Source organism: Jaculus jaculus, chromosome 2, assembly GCF_020740685.1.
Source record: "Jaculus jaculus isolate mJacJac1 chromosome 2, mJacJac1.mat.Y.cur, whole genome shotgun sequence".
NCBI lineage: Eukaryota > Metazoa > Chordata > Mammalia > Rodentia > Dipodidae > Jaculus > Jaculus jaculus.
Window position 1 is genome coordinate 102353993 of NC_059103.1, and position 20267 is coordinate 102374259.

A 20267-nucleotide genomic window follows, 5' to 3' on the forward strand; every position below is an offset into this window, starting at 1 on the left:
AAATGTAAACAACAACAACAACAACAAACTTTCACTTTGATTCATTTTGAAGCAAAAGTCAGTGGCTACACTTTAAACTTCATTAATATATTATAGCTGTTATTGATCAAAATGAAAAAGCAAAACCCTAGCTCCAGTTCTTTTCTATGGAGAAGTGGATTGATCTAGGTGATTAGCCTTAAGAATAGATTTGAGGTCATCACATATGATGCCCACATGCTGAATGAGTACAATGGAGCCATTAATAATGTCTATGTTTGATAAGACCAGAAAAGTAAGTCACAACAAACAGGCTCGAGCTTTGTGAATTCCTAATAGCTGTCTATTAAGAATTTCTCACACTGTGTAATAGTTAAGTGAATAAAAAATTGGATACAATTCAAAGAAAAGAATTTTCCCAAGCATAGAGATGATTTAGGATCATTTTAAATATTGTGCTCAGTTCTAAAGCATGGTAACCTAGGGAATCAGAGACCTGATTAGATCAAAGGCATATTTGGTTACAAATAATCCTTAGCTGTGTTTTATCATGAAGAATTTAATAGTAAATATTTTCTCAGTAGTAAGAGTTTATTGTAAAGATATGTAGAGAAATAAATATATGCTTACACACATGCTATGCATGCATCACATTATTTACATATGTTTACTCATGTTACTTTCACAGAAAGTTTCTCAGATTGGCATTGTTATTCTGTTTTTCAAATAAGAACTGGGGTATGGAGGGTAATTAAATTGCCCAAGGTCAAAATGTTAGTAAGCAACCAACCCAGGAAAATTACATAACCACATTTTTTTCATTTAATTATCTTGATGTCTGTTTCATAAGTAGCTTTTATTGGTACACAATTCAGGATATAGTATTGCTCAAATCTAGTTATGGGAACGCTTTATAGAAATGTTATGTTTTTCTATGATAAATGTATTGCAAAATACTTTACTATATGATCAAGGTAAAATTATTTTAGAACATACTGTTTCAAAGTGTTCTGAACATTTCACAAGGGTTTTCAATATAAAACCAAACATTTAAAAATATATTACAGAATACACAAAAAATAAATTGATTTATTGAGATCATATCAAAGTGAGAATTTCTGCTCCTAGTAATAATAGAGGTATTGTTTTTAGGTAACAGTCTCACAGGTAATAATTTTAAACTTACATGTATCTGTGTGTATGTATATGTGTATATATATATATATATATATATATATATATATATATATACACACACACACACACATACATATATGTATATATGTGTGTATATATATATACATATATGTATATATGTGTATATACATATACATGTAAATGTGCAGCAAACAATATGTAATATATTCATATTTCTATGTGAGCACACAAGTATATGTGGCATAGAGTACCTAAAACAGATGGGCAAGATCCCATAGCCATATTGTTTCAAGGAGACAAAATACTGATTTCAAAGTTGCACAGGTTAAAGGAAAGTAAGAGATAAAGTTTCAAATCTGTGACAGTCTAGAAAGACCCAAATGTATATTTTTTTAAATACCTTGGTGGAAAAACATCTGAAATATACTTTAGGAAGATGAAGAAAGTTCAGGAATTAAGAGAGAAGCATCAACCAATATTGAGCTGTTGATCAGAGAGACCTACGAGGTCTCCAAATCAAGACAGCTTTCTGCCAAAACATTTGATTACCTAAGGCAAAAGCTAAGATACTACTGTTAAAGACACCATATGCTGCTGATACATAGCTCTGTGAGGCCTAGCTGGAATTCAAAAGAAAGCCAATCCCCAGACAGTTTAGCCTGTGTAGTGCTGGAAAAGGCTAAATGAGCTCCTGGGGGAAATGGCCAACAATGGTCTGAGCAACCAGAGGTCTAAGCTACTCACAAGCAAACACACTGACATGATGTACACACCAGTGCAATAGTGACACACAGCCTCAGTGGGTAACCAATAGCTTTCTGATTGCCTAAGAGATCCACTCGGTATAAATGAACCCATATCTGAAATTGGGAGCCAGATCAAAATCCTATGGAGACAAAGATAATGTTCTCCAGGGTCATGATCTCACTAGTCTTTGGCTAAAAGAGGGTTATTTACATCAAATTATCCCCTAAATTAATAATATTTATCCCATTTAAACTATGCTGACTTCACTCTCCACTGAAAAATCTGTTCTTTTTCAGTTAGCGAGACTGGAGTAGGTAAACTACCCCTTGCACTTCAGCCAAGCCACAGCTGAATCCACAAAGGAATTCGGGAGACTAGAAAGAGTGCTGATTCCATGTGTTCGTTCCTGATAATCAGCACCAGTGTGTAGGAGACAGATCCTGAGGATACCACCTACCAAGCAGAGATCCAGAGACTCCTAAGAGCTCATCAATGAAATAGACTTAAAACTTACCCACCACTGCTTAGGGAATTTGGGGGAAGAGGAAATGGAAATATAAAGAGCCACAGGTTGAGACATCATGCCCAGGGGCATTTCCTACCCCCCAAAATAACTGGTCCCACAATTCATAAATTACAACCCTACTGAGAAGCATCTCAAATGGAATGGGGACAGAGATGAGGGAAAAGAGGCTACCAACACATGACGTATCCATATGAAACATTTTGTTAATAATAATAATAAACATCTAAAAAATTTAAAAAAGAGAGAAGCATCAGCCACAAGTAGACAGCACTCTGTAAAATATTTTCTGATTCCCTCTAAATGGAAAATGCACTTTGGAATTTGAGGCCAGTTCAGATTCTACCCACTAGTGCAAAATAAACAGCAGAGGAAGACATAATTAATTGTCTCAATAGCATATCTCCAATTTCTAAAATATATGTTTAAAGGCTTTGGGAAGTGTGAATATAATAGGAAACTAAGACAGGTAGAAATAGTAATTAGAGGGCTGGAGAAATGGCTTAGCAGTTAAGCACTTGCCTGTGAAGCTTAAGGACCCCGGTTCAAGGCTCAATTCCCCAGGACCCACATTAGCCAGATGCACAAGGGGGCTCATGCGTCTGGAGTTCCTTTGCAGTGGCTGGAGGCCCCAGTGTGCCTATTCTCTCTCTCTCTCTCTCTCTATCTGCCTCTTTCTCTGTAACTCTCAAATAAATAAAAATAAACAAAAATTTTTAAAAAAGGAAACAGTAATTAGAAATCAACCCAGACCTATTGTATTGTTTTGTAGGAGCGTCAGCCAAGGGTAGAGTTAGACCTTGACTCAAAACAAAACAAATATAAGCAAATAGAAAAGAACTCAGTGATAATTTAATCCTTTGAATAGCATACATTTTACATTGAGGAAAGTATTTTCTTCATAAAAGGAACAGTTATAATCAATGGAATAAAAGTAACTTTGAAAAGGAACTTAATGGAAATCTAAAAATTAAAATGTTCAATATTGTACTAAAAATACAATAATAATTCATTGGAAGAATGGAAATGACATAATAAATTATTATAAGAACGATCAATATAAATTATTCAATCTAAACAAACAAGAGAGAAAAGTTAAAACCTAAATTACTATATTCTCAGTGCTCTTATAGATGTTTAATTTGAAGCTCAGTATTTAAGAAGAGATTTAAAATGGAGTTGAAAAGTATTGAAGGAATAATGACTCACATTTTCCCAATTTTCTAGTCTGGGCTATATCAGACCCTGTTTCAAAAAATAAACAAAAAGATTTGTATGAGAATGCTTATTGCAATCTTATCTACAGTAACCAGAACCTAATGTAATATAAATGTCTGACATGAAAATGGTTAAGTTGTTTCAATACAATAATTCCTATTGTAGAACCTGATTTACCAATATAAATAAATCACTGGTGTGCACAATATGAATCCCAAAACAACAACCAGGATAAATTGCTGATATTCTATAATTTACTATGATGTTGACACATAATGATTAGTAGCTTAATATTTTTGACCTATGCTATTTTCAACTGACTGTGAGCTTTCTGAGCCATAACCACATGTGAAATTGAGGAGCATCTGTACATGCTCATAATAGTCTTGAAGCAACAATAATGTATTATAAAGCTACAGCAGTAACTTAGATCATAGTCAGTGCTCAAACATTTATTAAGTGAGAATGAACAACATAAAAAAGCTTTTCACCTAGTACTTTGCAAGGATTATAATTTAAGCAATCTTTTGTTCTAAATACTCTTGGTGCTCAAAATTTAAAATGAAAAGACTGATTTGCTTGGCAGAGAAAATTTCAAGGTAAAATAGCACTGAGTTTGTGGTGTGGCTGCTCTTAGCTGTTCTGATTCAGATGTACAATGAAAGAAAGCAAAATCAGGCTGAAGAGATTGCTGAGTGGTTGAGGCGCTTGCCTGCAAAGCCAAAGGACCTTGGTTTGGTTCCCCAATACCCATGTAAGCTAGATGCAAGGTGGCACATGCATCTGGAGTTCATTTGCAGTGGTTGGAGGCCCTGGCATGCCCATTCTTTCTTTCTCTCTCTCTCCTCCTCTGCCTTATTTTCTCTCTCTAATAAATAAATAAAAATAAAATATATTTTTGATAAAGAGAGCAAAATGGTGAGCAGAAAGTGATGTAAAATGTGAAGACTAGGAAGAAAAGAAATGTGACCATGTTTAAAATCGTAGGGCCAGAGCCACGATTCAAGGGAAATCTACTGCTCTGCACTGGAACACCAGGAAAAATACCCCAAGACCAAGCAAGAACCAAGATATTGAAGGAAGAAAATTCTTGCTAAAGAGAAGACCTGAAGAAAGGCATCACACCATCCTTATCTAGTAGCAGAACTTGGCAGCACCACATATGTGCTATTGGTTTTGAAGACATGAAGAACTGAAGGTGACAGGGGCCATGGAGTATTTCACTGTGGTTCCACACTGCTGCTGATGCCAAGAGTCTACAGCAGGCTGAGTCCCTACAAGGAGGTCACCACTTAAAGTTGTGAAGGTGAACTCTAATTTGCAATGGAGACCTTAAAAAGTAAGAGATGCCAGGATGGCCATAAGGAAAACTGGCCCATGCAGCAGAGCTGTAGAGGCAGAGCTACTCTAGTCATTTGGTACTTCAATGATCACTTTAGAATCCCAGATAACTGCAGGATTTTCTGTGTGTGTGTGTGTGTGTGTGTGTGTGTGTGTGTGTGTGTGTGTGTGTTTTAGAGGTAGGTTCTGACTCGAGCTCAGCCTGACCTGGAATTCACTATGTAGTTTAAAGTTGGCCTTGATTTCACAGTGGTCCTTCTACTTCTTCCCAAATTCTGGGATTAAAGGAGTGCACCACCACACCCAGCACTGTGGGTCATATATATCACAGATTGGAGAGTGTCTTGAGTCTCAGATAAGAATTGGACTTCAGACATTTGAGCACACTTGGACGTTTAAAGTTAGACTACATGCATTGTTTTCTCATTATGAGCCCATGTCCACGTGCTGTTCTTCCTTTGCCTGCTACCTTCCAGGCGACCACGGGGTCCTATTCCCACCTGCCATGCCTTTCCTTGCATGATGAATTCTACTCTATGGAACTGGAAGTTGAATTAAACTCCTTAATTTCTGGAACTTGTTTGTGATCCGATATTTGGTCCTAGCAATGAGAAAGTAACTGATACATGGGGCTAGGCTAAGAAACCATCCTGAAAGCCTGCTCCCAACCGCCCACTTACTAAAGCCAGGCTCTACCTCCCAAAGGTTCCACAGCATTCCCAAACAGTGCCACCAGCTGGGGAAAAGCTGTTCAAACATATGATCCTCTGAGAGGAGGAGGGTGCATTTAACATTCACAATACAGCAGTTCCTTAATTGACAAAACCGGATTCTCAATACTGCCTTTGAGCAAACACTATTGTCTATAGGTAAAAAGGTCTCTTTTTGTGTTTACATTTCAGAGTGTTACAGTATAATTTTATGGCTAATTTAGGATGTGTGTAAGTCCTTAATGTTTTCAATATTCTTTTCTTGCATCCTGCTGTTTGCTTTGCTAATACTCTAAGCAGTTCCAATGTGTGTCTTTTCTGTGTGTTACTGTGAAGTACAATCTTGTTGTAAAGAAAGTTGGTAGAGTCCACATCTCTTATTTTAATCAGGTTATTGTTTAAGCAAATATGTAATGGCTAGATGCTTTTTTTGTCTAGGATGTGTGATATATGCTATCCTGTTTTGCCAAGAAAAATAATGCCATAATTTATGTATCAGGTGGCTCTACAGTGAAGAAATGGAGTGTTTGCAATGTTAAATAACTTTCCCATGGAGGGTAACTATATATTCTCAGTCAGTAGATTCACCAAGTCTAGTCCTTTTCTTATTAAATACACAACTGCCTTTGGAATCAATCCAATTTTATTTTACAAATGTACAATGAATTTAGACTTGTCATGTCACTGTTTTACATATTTTTCTAGAAATCTTAGTGAGTAATGGCACCCACTCACAGACAATCTCTGGTGCATAATACCTCTTCAAGGACCAAGAAAGCTGACTGAAATGATCTTTAGTTTGTTTTATTTTTCAATCTGTTTTTATACCAATTGTCCACATTTTCTTCACATTTGTTAGAATTAATCAAAACAATTATTATGCAATCAGTTAGAACTCATGTCAAAAGGATGGCAACTATGTGAAACTTAATCTATTATCTACTGCCCCTGTATTGCCAGGCTGCAAAATAACAACTCCAAATGAACCTGCTCATGTGGTGAACCTGCTGTTCTCTTCATTAGCAAGCCTGCATGTCTTTACTCATTCATGCCTACCTGCAGGTTGGAGGTGAAAGATAGGGTTTGTGTCTAGCTTCATATGTGACAGTAGTGCTGAGCATGTTTCATATACAATACAAACAGCAGGTGGTCACCATCTGCTATTATTGTAATCAAATCATCATATTTAGTGATTTAAATATTACTAAATGTAAAACTTAAATTAATCACTAAGCAGTCATTTCCAAATATGGACATATTTTTAATTGAGCTTTTACTGATTATGGTTCATGCACTATGAAAATAAAATCTAAAAGTAGAGTTTATGATAAATTAAACTGAAAAGTAGTAAATTACATCATCTAAAGATTCCCAAGTCTCCAAATATGTACAAATCCTTACAAATATCATGCAAAACTGCTCAGGATGGAAACAATCTGAATATTGTCTTTTGCCTTCTCCTGGAGCATATTCTGAGTCACCACGATTTCTATTCAGTTCCTTGCAGGACTATGAGGAAACTGGTAGTAAATTTTGGAAAGGAAGATTAGGAACCAAATGCAGACTCAATAAAAATTTCAAGAAGTGTTGCATAGCACACTAAGGCAAAGACAGCCCTATAGTGATGGCTCAAGTTTAAGCTCTTCAAAACATAATGGAAAAGTATTTTATTATTTAAGAAAAGTACATTGGAGATTGATTCCAGCATCCTCAGAAGATACTAAAATCCATTAATGCTCAAGTCCCTTATGTAGAATTATAGTACTTTAGATATAATCTATATATTTCTGGCTATATACTTTAAATCATCTCTAATGTGTAGAGAATAAGAAAGAAGTTGACATGTGATTAGCGTAGATGTGATTTGTTAAAAAAAATATTTTCTACCTATGGATGTTGGATCAGACCAGGCAGAATTACCATTATGCTATACTAATCTAACTCTTTGTTTCTAAAATCAATCATTGTAATGAGAGGAAAATGAATTAGTAACAATGGAGGAGAGAAATGCTTATCTGAAGTCACATAATGAATATAGAATGTATTCTGTAATCTTGATACTATAAAAAAAAGTAAAGCCTAATTTTAACATTCATAAGTAGGTGTTAAAATACAAATGGCAGATGTCTCAGAGGTTAAAGGTGCTTTGTTGCAAAGATTGCTGACCTGTACTATGGAACCACACACATCAAGCTGCACCATACTTGTGCACCATACATGTACACAGGAGCTCATCCATGTGCATGCATTTGTACATAACCATGCATACACACACATACACACACACAAGCACATAAATACATAAGAATTTTCCCTGGCAGATGAACCACCCATCACACAGCAGCTAGGGCCCAGGTGAAACCACAGAACAATTAGCATGATGAGCAAGAGTGCTTCTTCCATAGCAAGCCTGACAATCTGTGCCAAGATGAAGGACACAGACTCTGAGGACACTCTAAATGCACCAAAGCAGAAATTTAGAAGCTGCTGAGAGCTCAACACTAAAGTAGACTTAAAACACCCCCAGTACAGCTCAGGGAATTTGCAGAAGAGGGTAAGGAATGATTGTAAGAGCCACAGGGATGGAGGGAATATCCAGAGACATTATCCCCACTCACTAAGACTGACTGCTGCTCTCACAACTCATAACCCACAGCCCCATGGTCAATACCAGCAATCATACTAAGGATCACCCTGAGGGGAATGGGACAAGGATGCGGGCAATGATGTTACCAACATGTGGCGGGTCCATACAAAGTTGCTATTTAATAATAAAAAAACCAGAAAAGAACAATGGATGCTGGAATAAAAGAAGTAATTAAACCCAAAAACTCAGAAAAATACAAATAGCAAAGAAAAAACCCACTTGAACCAAAAGCTAAAGGGACAGTTGTACTAGATTTTTCTTGATCAGTGTTCATGCATCTATCTCTAACAGTGTTAATGAAGCTATGACAGCTTTGCTTTCCCTTTCCAGCATACAGAAGTTTATTTGTTCTTCATTCTCAGTAACAGTTACAATCCTCTGTTTGTATTTTAGCCAAATCTGCAGACACATACTAGTATCATATTGCATTCTTCAATAACTAATAAAACAATATCTTCTATATGTTTAGTATACATATAGTTATAATTGTCTTACTTTTGAGTGTTTTCCATTTGTGTCTTTAAAACTTTTTTCTTAACATGTCTAAGCATGCATGTATTCAGAAGAATATGGACATGTAACATTTTAATGATCATTTACCATTAATGGATGTGGTAGCATGAATAGATGGCCCCCAATATATTCAGTGTTTGTTAGTTTGTAGTTTGCATCTGCAGCCACCTGGCTGGAGGAGGTGTCAATGGATGGATATTAGGGTCTAGCCTTAAGGTGTGGTGGTGGGTTTGAAATTCCAGTCTAAAGATATGCAAAGTGCTTGGATCCACATGGAGTTCCTTAAGTGTGCTGTGCGGCTTTTGGCTTTTGGCATGGGCCTTCTCTCCCTTTGCCTGGACCAGTGAAAGCAGGCTGGCTTCTTCTGCAATTATGGAATTTCCCCTGGATCAGTAAGCTTCAATAAATATTTCTTCATAACTGTGCCTCATTTGGAAGTTCATCTCAGCGAACCTGAAGCTATCTACTACAATGGATATTTGGATTATTTCTATTTTATAATTATGAATCATATTGCACATAGCATTCATATACAAGCTTTTATTGGAGTACACTTTAATTTTCTTTGGGTTCAGAGATTTTTAACTGAGTGCTTAATTAGTGCATTTTAGTCATTTTGGTTGCTTAAGTAATACTTCTGTTAAAGACTGATGGACACAGAGAACAATCAACTCCTACCAAACCAGATATCCAGAGACACAGAGGCTCCCAAGGCCTCATCACTAAAGCAGACCTAAAATGAACCCAGCATGGCACAGGGAACTTTGCGGAAGAGGAGGTGGAAAGAATGCCAGAGCTACACATTGGGTCATGATACACAGAAATATTGCCTCATACCCAAAACTGATGGCTAACCCCACAATGCATGACCCACAATCCCCAATGAGGAGGGTCCCTGCTGAGGGGGAGCACAGGGAGGAGGCTAACGATGGTACCAACTTGACTGTATTCACTGAGTACAAAACTAATAATGAAAAAAAAAAAAGGCTGATGTGGGAGCGTTTTCTTTTCTTTTCTTTTTTTTTTTTTGAGACAAAGTCTTAAATGTTGTCCAGATTATTGTTGAATTCATGATCTTATTGCCTCAGCTTCCTATCAAATGCTGCTATTGCAGGTATGAGGCACCAAGGTTGGCTTATAAATACTTTTTTAGTTATGATCACCAGATTCCTCATGCTAGGTTGGAAATATTTTCTGTTCTGGCTATGATTTCTTGTGATTCTTTCATATTACATGGAATTATATTTTTTATACCCTTGCAATTAGATTTGGACATATGGCTTGCCTTAGCCAATAATCATAGATATCATGTATGTTATTTCCAAATGGGTGTTTTGGGAGTCAGTACCCACATCACCAAGCTTCCATCTATCTCCCTCTGCCCCAGAGAACAGCACTGTTGCAGACACAGCCTAATTCTCAGAGAAAAGAATGTAGGGTGCAGCACTCAGTTGTACTTTGAGTAAGAAATATATTTCTGTTTACACAAGCCACAAAGTTTTGGTTTTGCCTTTTACTTAATCATAAACTATGCTATGCTACTAATAGCAAGAAATAAATATATGAATTGCAAAGGATGAAGAAAAGTCATTCTCATTCTCATCAACTGCACTATATAGCTAGAAATTTAAATGACTCAAGATGATAAGAACTGGAACTTTAAAGAATTTGATGATATAGCCATAGGTAAGATACACTTATAAAGACCTATAGCTGTCCCTTACTCTTTCAACAACCAGCCCAACAAAAAAGGGAAAAGATCATTTCCACAGTATTAACATAATGGTAAGTACATTAACATATCGACTTTGTTTACCAAGAAAGAATATACAGTGTATTGAGAACATAAGTACATTTTAGATAAAATGTACACTTTCTGGAGAGAAAAATTAATGTAAAGAGTCTAAATTTAGAAAAGTAATATAAGCACAGATATACACACATTAGTGTTTTAAATATTACATTTTGATGATTCAAAATTAAATAAGTTCATAAATGTATATAAATATCAAAAATTGAAAATAATTGTGATGTAGTTATGTTGGACTATTGATCATATTTAAAATACCCTAGGACACTATCCTAGTAAATAGGTTACTAGAATAAGACCAGTCAGGTCCACTAGTGTACCATCATGGAATTGTTATTCTTTTGTAAAAGTGCCATGACTGGGCTGAGCAGATGGCTTAGTAGGTTAAGGCACATACCTGCAAAGCCTAAGGACCCAGATTCAATTCTTCAGGTCCCACATAAGCCAGATGCACATGGTGGCAATGCATTTGGAGTTTGTTTGCAGTAGCTAGAGGCCCTGGTGTGCCCATTCTCTCTGTCTCTCTCTCTCTCCCTCTAAAAAATAAATAAAAATAAAATCTTTTTAAAAAGTGTCATGACCAACTAGTGAAGAAATTTGGATCATTCCATATACATTTCTGGGACAGGTAGGTAATTGGAAGAAGTTAAACCTTCATTTTATGATGCTTAAAAAGGAAATCCTTATACTTAATAATATAATATAAAATCCTTATACTTAATAATATAAATTGCAGATAAATTAAAGTTCTAAAACTTAAAAATATATTGTATTTATTTATTTGAGAGAGAGGAAGAAAGAGAGATAGAGAATGGACATGCTAGGGCCTTCAGCCACTGCAAACAAACTCCAGATGCATGTGCCCCCTTGTGCATCTGGTTTACATGGTCCTGGAGAATTGAACTGGGATCCTTTGGCTTTGCAGGCAAATGCCTTAACCACTAAGCTATCTCTCTAGCCCTAAAGTTCTGAATTTTAAAAATAAAATTAAAAGCTATGCATGAAATTTAAAACTATGATTAAAAGAAATATAAGTAAATCAGTATATAATGTCTAAGTAGAAGTGACATATCCAAATATACAAACCCACATGCTATCCAAGAAGAAAAGCAAAGATTTGGTCATGTCTGTCATAAAAAGGTATATGTAGAAAAGTATAAAGATGACAAAAAACATAAAGAATGTAAAGAGGCAATAGAGACTAAGAATTTTTGCAACAGATTGGAAAGAGTTGATGTTTGCACTTAATGAAATTTTCTTCAAATTCATTTAGACAAGGTTGAAAGAAAACCTTCTTAAAGAACAAACCAGAAATTCAAAGAGGAAGAACAAGAGCAGAAAAAATGAAAATGGGATCTGTTAGGGCAGGACTCAGGAGATGCAAATCCAAGTAAGCATGAGTCACTGTTTCTCACTTATCAGATTGGCAGGGGATAGGAAATTTTATAACTGTGCAGTACTGCAGCATGACAGGCTGGGGGTAAACTCTGTGAGAAGGCTAACTGATAGGATCTTTTGAAATTAACCTTTAAAGGGGATATGGTTGAGTGGGTAAAGGTGCTTGCCTACAAAGCCTTCAAGCCCCGGTTTGATGTACAGTACCCACATAAAGCCAGATACACAAAGTGACACATGCATCTGGAGTTCATTTGCAAAAAGAAGTAAGAGGCCCTGGTAGGTCCATTCTCATTCTCTCTCTCTTTCTGTCCTCACAAATATATATTTTTAAATTCACATGTCTTTTAACTTAGATATTTTCCTTCTAAGTCTATCCTCATGAGAGAGAAATATGTTTAATGCTACTAAAAGAATATTTGGTTCAACTATGTGAGAAGAAAATAAGGTTTGGCATAGCTAAAATATTGAATATTGTAGTTACTAAAGATATTGTGAAGGCCTTTTTATGCTAAAGATGATCATAATTTAAAAATCAAATCAAAAGGCAAATTACACTGTCATTGTTTTTATTTTCATAAAATGCATATATGTATATATAATATACATATATTAGATTATAAGTAGCAAGGTGGGGCTGGAGAGATGGCTTAGCGGTTAACCGCTCGCCTGTGAAGCCTAAGGACCCCGGTTCAAGGCTCAGTTCCCCAGGTCCCACGTTAGCCAGATGCACAATGGGGCGCACGCGTCTGGAGTTCGTTTGCAGAGGCTGGAAGCCCTGGCGTGCCCATTCTCTCTATCCCCCTCTCTCTGTCTTTCTCTTTGTGTCTGTCACTCTCAAATAAATTTAAAAAAAAAATTAAAAAAATAAAAATAAAACTAAGTAGCAAGGTGTAACTGTAGGGAACCGAGATATCTAGTCTCTGGAAACCCCTGTAGTGATTATTTTGGTTGCATAACTGGATAATTGGGAAATAAAAGGTTTGGCCTTTTATTATGTACTTTTTAATGATTTTATTGAACTATCATTGACATATGAAAGGTTGCACACATGAACTATATGTATCATGACCACTGCAGAGATACAAAACTGTGAAACACAACATCCTATGCCACAAATCTGTGTATCACTTTCAAAAGTTAGTTGGTTTCCTCTTTAAGATTATTATTTGGAATCTTTTTTTTTTTCCTCTTGCAAGTTTGTTTTACTTATGTTGACAACATCCATTCATATGCACTATGTACCCTGATCATAATCTCCTTTCACCACCCTCCTTCATCTTTTCTCAATGGAACCCTTCTTCTTTACACTACTCCATCTTCCATTCTGATATCATTTTGTTTTGCCCTCATATTATGCAGGTCTTGTTAGATAGTGTTTCAACCACTGTGAGGTCATGAATGCGATCGCCCCATGATGTCTGGAAGACAGTATTGCAAAGCACTCCTTCCCTTCCTTTGGGTCTTACATTCTTTTGCTACCTCTTCCTCAATGGTCCATGAGCCTTAAAGGGTATGATAGAGATGTCTCGTGTAGTGTTGAACACTCCACTGTCACTACTTTTCAGCAGTTTTGTCCTGAGTTTTGAGTAATACCACTGGTCACTGTTGTTAGGTCAGGACAAAATAGAGTCACCAAGGACAGCAGGATGGCAACAGAGACACAAGGAAGTTAAGTCATCCACATTCCTCAAGGAACTGCCTAGCCATCATCCCTTCCTTGCCTAACAATGTCCCAGGTCTGGGTTTCCTGCCCCCCCATCTCTCAGGACACCAGGTCACTGTTCTGTTCTCACACCCTATGGCTAATGTAAAGAACAAAGGAGATCCTTCCCTTTCCTCACTTTCCCCCAGCTGTAGAGCTCTATATAGAGCACTATTTGTAATCTCAAAGTTGACTGCTCTGCTCTTGAGAGTCAGTCCTGGCAGCTCATGTTTCTTCCAAATAAAAGCTTCCATCTTTGCCTCAGAGTAGTCTCCATGGTCTTGGTCACTCCTGAACCTTACAATTGGCACCTGAAAAGGGAAACTTCTCTAACCAAAAATGAGATACATTAACACATGGCCATAAACATAAGTTTGGTTGGCATAATATATCATTTTAGCCAAACAGCAATAGTAGCTTCCTACTGGGGCTTTTGAATTCCCAAGCCAAGAATTTTTGTTTAGGTTTCCAGTACCAAGCAGGAATTCTATCCATTGGAGCAGGCCTCAAGTCCAGAGAGCACTTGGTTTCCCCCATAACAGACATGACGCCAATGTACCAGATAGCATATATTGCCTGGTTGGGCAGCCAAATAGCTTGCAGGATCTATTGTTAGTTAAGACTCTTGATGACTTTTCTCCTCCAACAGGCTGCATAGCTATTTCTAGAATCCTGACAGCTAGTCAACAGGGAGGAGTCTTCCACCTCAGCTCCAGCTTGATTTTCCAGTGTTTGGATTCTTTTAAATGTTTGATTATCAGTGGTTTCCTCTTTATGTTTGTAGAAAGATGTTAATCACTTGAAAATGTAAAAAAAAAAAAAATCTAAAAAACACAGAGTGGTGGAGAGGGATATTCAGAAAGGAATGTAATGTGCTGTTGGAACAGAAGAGGCAGAAACACTTTCCACATAGAAGTGATAAGAAAAGATGTACAGATTAAAAAAAACACATCACCCAAGTTTTCTAGACCAGTTGCCTTTAAAACTCATATTGTCTTTCTTTATTTTATAAAGGTAATAGGATGTTTACCTCAGACTTTATGTCAAGTTTGGAGGTAATATTCAAATTTCCTTTACATGCATAAAAAAGGAGAGGAAGACCAAAAGGATGAGTATTCACACTTAAATGACGATAAAAATAGGTAAAACTCAGGCTCGCATTAATTTAATTTGTTTTCAGAATCATTTGCTTGAAAATTATTTTGGTTTTCAGAGTTTCAAAATTATTAATTTTTTAAAAAATAGAGCAGATTTTCTAAATAAAAGGCCATGGAATATCGCTTAAGGAAAAATACAGTTAATAAATGAAAAGAGGAGAAGAAAGGAAGTGAAGCATGGTGGCTACTACTTGTAATCTCAGGATTTGGGAGGCTGAGGCAAAAGGATTGCTGGAAATTCAAGGCCAGTATGGGATCAACCTAGATTATAAAATGGAACTTTGTCTAGAAATAAAAGAAAGAAAGAAGAAAGAAAGAAAGAAAGAAAGAAAGAAAGAAAGAAAGGAAGGAAGGAAGGAAGGAAGGAAGGAAGGAAGGAAGGAAGGAAGGAAGGAAGACAAAGGCAGGCAGGGAAAAAAAGGAAGGAAGAAGGGAAGGGAGGGAGGGAGGTAGGGAGGGAGGAAGGAAGGAAGGAAGGAAGGAAGGAAGGAAGGAAGGAAGGAAGGAAGGAAGGAAGGAAAGAGAGGGAAAGAAAAGAAAGGGGAGGAGGAAAGAGGAGGGAGCAACAATGAAGAAAAAGAAAGTGGAGATGGGAGAAGGGAAAGAAAACACAATACAAAAGGAAACTCCTGTGTCCAGCCACTGCTACCCATTTGGAAAAATCTCCCATAAATGTAGAACACTTTGATGGAACCTAGCAAAATGGGATAGAAACACTAGAAATACAAAGTTGGGCCAGCTACTGGGACATCTGTAGTGACGTACATATGAAAACATCAGGCACTGAACTAAGGAGGTAGCTTTGGAGGCTGAGAGGAAATCATGACTTTGCAGAATTTTCTCATATGCTTTAAGATATTTCTGTAATTATGCCATATCCCAAAGCAATTCTGATTTATGATGAAGGTAATGGTGTTTTGTGATCTTGCAATGGCTGTATTTCAATGTCTCGTAGCAGTTTCTCATTTTAATTAGTGTCTGAGTTAAGGACAGATCTGCAGAAACTCACCCAGGAGGCTCATGGGCAACCCACTCACACCCCCATATCCCAGCGGGTGACGCTCACAGATGGCCAATTTCCCCCACAAAGTGATTATGTCAATCATCAATGAATTAAGCCCAGGGTTCTTTTTATTATGAAACCTTTGTCCTGAAGTGACTTGTTTCTTGTGCACAGTTAAGTGCATGAGTTGTTTTTTTGTTTGTTTTGTTTTTATTCTTTCTATTTGTTCGGTACACAGTGTGTATACAGTCATGTTGGTACCATTGTTAGCCTCCTCCCTGCCCCCCCACCCCCCCACGCAGGGACCCTCCATGCTGGGGAATGTGGGGCAAAGTGCATGTTTTTTTAAATATAACTCGTGCCCTTGGCTCAGAAAGCTCCTCTCACGAAACGGGCTTTTAACCTAAATGGGAAGAGAAACTGCTCTCTATCATAAGTCTGAGTTCCAAGAGTCCTGTTTTTCTTATGAGAGAAAGAGGTGGTGGAGAGGGGTGGGTAACGGGCCACCAAGGCCTCTAGCGACTGCAAGTGAACTCCAGACACATGCGTCCTTAGGTTTCACGGGCAAGCTCCTTAATGGCTAAACCCTCTCTCCAGCTCCAGTCTTCCTTTATTCCTCTTTATCCGGGCACATACTTTATCTCTTTGAGATCTCCTTTGAACCAATGGTATAAAAGCAAACCAACGCTGTGGATCTCTCATTCTATAAGAAGCGCTGACTTGCTGGGTGTTGGTAGGGCACACCTTTAATCCCAGCACTAGGGAGGCAGAGGTAGGAGGATCACCGAGAGCTCAAGGGCACCCTGAGACTACATAGTGAATTCCAGGTCAGCCTGGACCAGAGTGAGACCCTACCTGGAAAAAAACAAAACAAAAAAAGTGCTAACTAGTCACTTGGAAGGTGCTGTGTGAGGAGGTAGATAAGACTAAGCATTAAGGAAATGGCATACAATATGAACTGTGCATGCCAAGGTCACAACTGACACTTCCCTGATGGCTCCAAACTCCATCCTTTGGCTTAGTATGGCTTTGAGAGGTGACTTGGTATTTAACAGTTTGGAAGGAAGCTTGGAGGTGAACTAAACAATCCAGAAGGGAAACAAGGATGCAGACCCTTTATCTGTCACTCATTTGCTTTCAATCTAAATACGTCCAGATTCCTAGAATGTTGCAATTTTTTCTGCATTTCATAAAATCTGAACAGCTTTACAAAATCAAGTTTGAAAATACAGTTTTCAGTCCACCATAATATAATTTACTTAGCTTCAGCAAGTCTAAGAATCCTATGCTTTAGCTTGGTATTTCTCATGTGCTTAGAGTTTTTGAATAAATAAGTATATTGCTTGAATAAATTCTGACTAGACCAAGTGCATTATGCCAGTGTGCCTCAGATGTGTCTTGAGCCAATTTCACCATTCAGATTCCTGCTTCCTTGATTCCACATGGGGGCTTTCAAGCCTGTTCCTACTACACAAGCTCTGTCTCAAAAGGTTATAAAAGTTGGAGGAGTGAAAAAATAACTACTTTACTGTGAACTTAAATTGTGCCATAATTTGTAATGAATACTCATGGTCTTCTTCTCTTCTCGTCAAATTTTCCCTGTGTTTGATGAAATGTCATTACAGGGGGTCATATTCATGGTCGTAGTTATACAGGTAACAGAATGAGGAAGAACTTTATGTTAAAGAAACAAAACCATGCTGAGCTTGCTTTAGTTAAAACAATGGGGAATTTGTAAATAAAGCAGTCTCATGGAATCTTATTACAGAAGTGGCTGGAAAATGTGAATGAAAAAAACCCAGCTTTACTATTTTTTTGCACATTTTCTGGATTCCTGTAAGTATATTTGTTCTTCTCCCTCCAGCGATTTTTGTGGGTTCTTCTCATTCCATGTGAGAGAAGAGAATGAAGACCACGTTCACAGATTAGAGAGCCTTTCAGAGCCACAATGATCCAAATTTTTTACCACAAATTTAAAAATTATGCTAAGTGGTAAAGCATATGTGACCATGCTTGATGCCCTGACATTAATCCCCAGCACACAATTAACTCACACTTGTAAGGGTTGGAGAATCCCTGAAGAAAGACCCCAGACTCAAATGGTATGTAAAAGCAAAGAGCATTTATTTTGCAGAATTAGCCAGCATGCAGAGGTCAACCATTCATACAAAATGGTGACCCTGAGAGGTGCACGCGAGCCCCTTTTAAGCACAGCTAGGGGACTTTTAGGAGGGTTAGGTCCTCTTCTAATGTGATTGGCTAAGTCAGCAGCAGTTACATTTGTATACCTTTGATTGGCTGTGGCCCAGATTTTACCATCCTTGGACATGTTTAGACATGTTTTAGAAACTTTGCAGGAAGGGACTCAGCATGGAGATCACTATCTCGGGCAAGTCCTTTTTGGTCATAGTCCAGAGGTATTGCAGGAACTGACTCAGGCCCCTGGGTAGCTATCTTCCCCAGCCACATGTCAGGGTCACTGTTGATTAATAGTCCTTTGTTCTTGGTTTTTCCCAGAAGTCTTGCCTGCCTCTCTGGGAAACAAAAACAGGCCTAACTGTAAACTGGAGCAAATTTGATCTCACCCTCACTCAAGAAGACATAACAGTCAAAAGCTTACTACTATTTGAGAGAAAAGACTCAACCCAAACACATCAACTCACACATCTTCCTAGATCTATAAGTGAGCACATTTGGCTTCTTATACATGCAGTTCCAAGTATGCCACCACCTGACGTTGTATGCCCAAGATGGTGTTTGCCCTTCAATTATGAAGGATATCTCTCTGGATGTAGCAATCTTAGTTGGCAGGTATTGTCATTTGGGGCTTGAAATTTATTGTTCCATAACCTCCTGGCTTTTAAAGTTTTTGTTGAAAAACCTGTTGTTATATCATTAGTTTATCTTTTTATGTAACCTGGTGTTTCACCCTTGCATGTTTTAATATTTTTATTTTGTTCTGTAGTCTTACTAATTTAACCATAATATTACATAGGGAGGTTTCTTCTGGTCTTGTCTGATTGGCCTTCTAATTGTCATCCAGATCCCTAGATTTGGAAATTTCTCTCTCTCTCTCTTCCTTTTAGTTATACTTTTCTTCATTCTATGCCTATGATTTCTGAGTTTTGTCTTTTTTTTTTTTCTTAGAGAGAGAGAGAGAGAGAGAGAGGGAGGGAGAGAGAGAGAGAATAGGTGCTCCAGGGCCCAAGCCACTGCAATTGAACTCTGGATGCTTGGAAGTTTGGTCTTTTAATGGCATCCCATAAGTCCATTTTTTTGTTTATGCTTTATTATTATTCATCTTTATTGTTTGAATGTTGTAATGCTTCTACCTTGATTTTTAGTGCTGATATTCTGCTTTCCAATAGTACATTCTAATGGTGAAACTTCCCACTGAATTTTCTTAATGTACTAAGCCTTGCATTTTCACAATTTCAATTTTATGCATTTCAGTTCATTTCTTTATTGAGTTAAGGTTTTAGAATTTGTACTATCTTCTTTAATTCATATGTTTATTTGTATTCTCTTTGAATGTATTGATGTTTTATTTCTTTTGTTGAACATTCTTATAATCATTATTTTGGATTTTTTTCTGGAATTTTTATTTACTTCACTGTCACTTAAATCTATTACTTTGGAGTTGGTATTTTGGGAAGAACCTGTTACCTTAAACTTTCATGTTTTATATAGGACTTGTACCTCTCTCTCATTGGTTGGGTTTTCACTTGTTTCCTTTCATTTGAAGTATTTGCACTGTCCAGTGAGGTCATATGTCATGGTTGAGTTAAATTGTAGCTTCTCTCCACTGGACAAGGGGTAATTGAATCCTTAGCCCGTATGCTCAGGGCACTGTACATGATCCCCAGCACTCCTCTGAGATTAGAATACAAACCACAGAAACAACATTATTTGATGCACAAGTACACTATAAAAATGTAGAAACAGCCAATAATAAATAATGTTCTCCCCAACTACAATAACTTTTAGGGAATAGAGAATCAAGGATAGTATTTAATCATATGATGGGAGGTGACTACAAAAGGCCTATACTCAGAGAAGAATTAACTCAAAATTTCTGAACAATTATATGTAAATATTAGAAGAGAGAAATGATAAGAACAAAACTAAATAGACTAAGGGGGATCTGGGATAGGAATAGACAGGAAAAGTGGAATATAATATGAAATACTGGTTATCTTCTTAGAACTTTCTCTTTGAAAATAAAGTGTTACTTTTGAGCAAAGAGAGATAGCCTGGCAGATTCCTAGGGAAGAGAGTGTCAGCCCAAGAAAAGGAGGGAGAAAGGCCGAGAAGAATGGGAAGTCAGTCAGGTGGGATCTGAGAGGGTGATAGATAAAGCC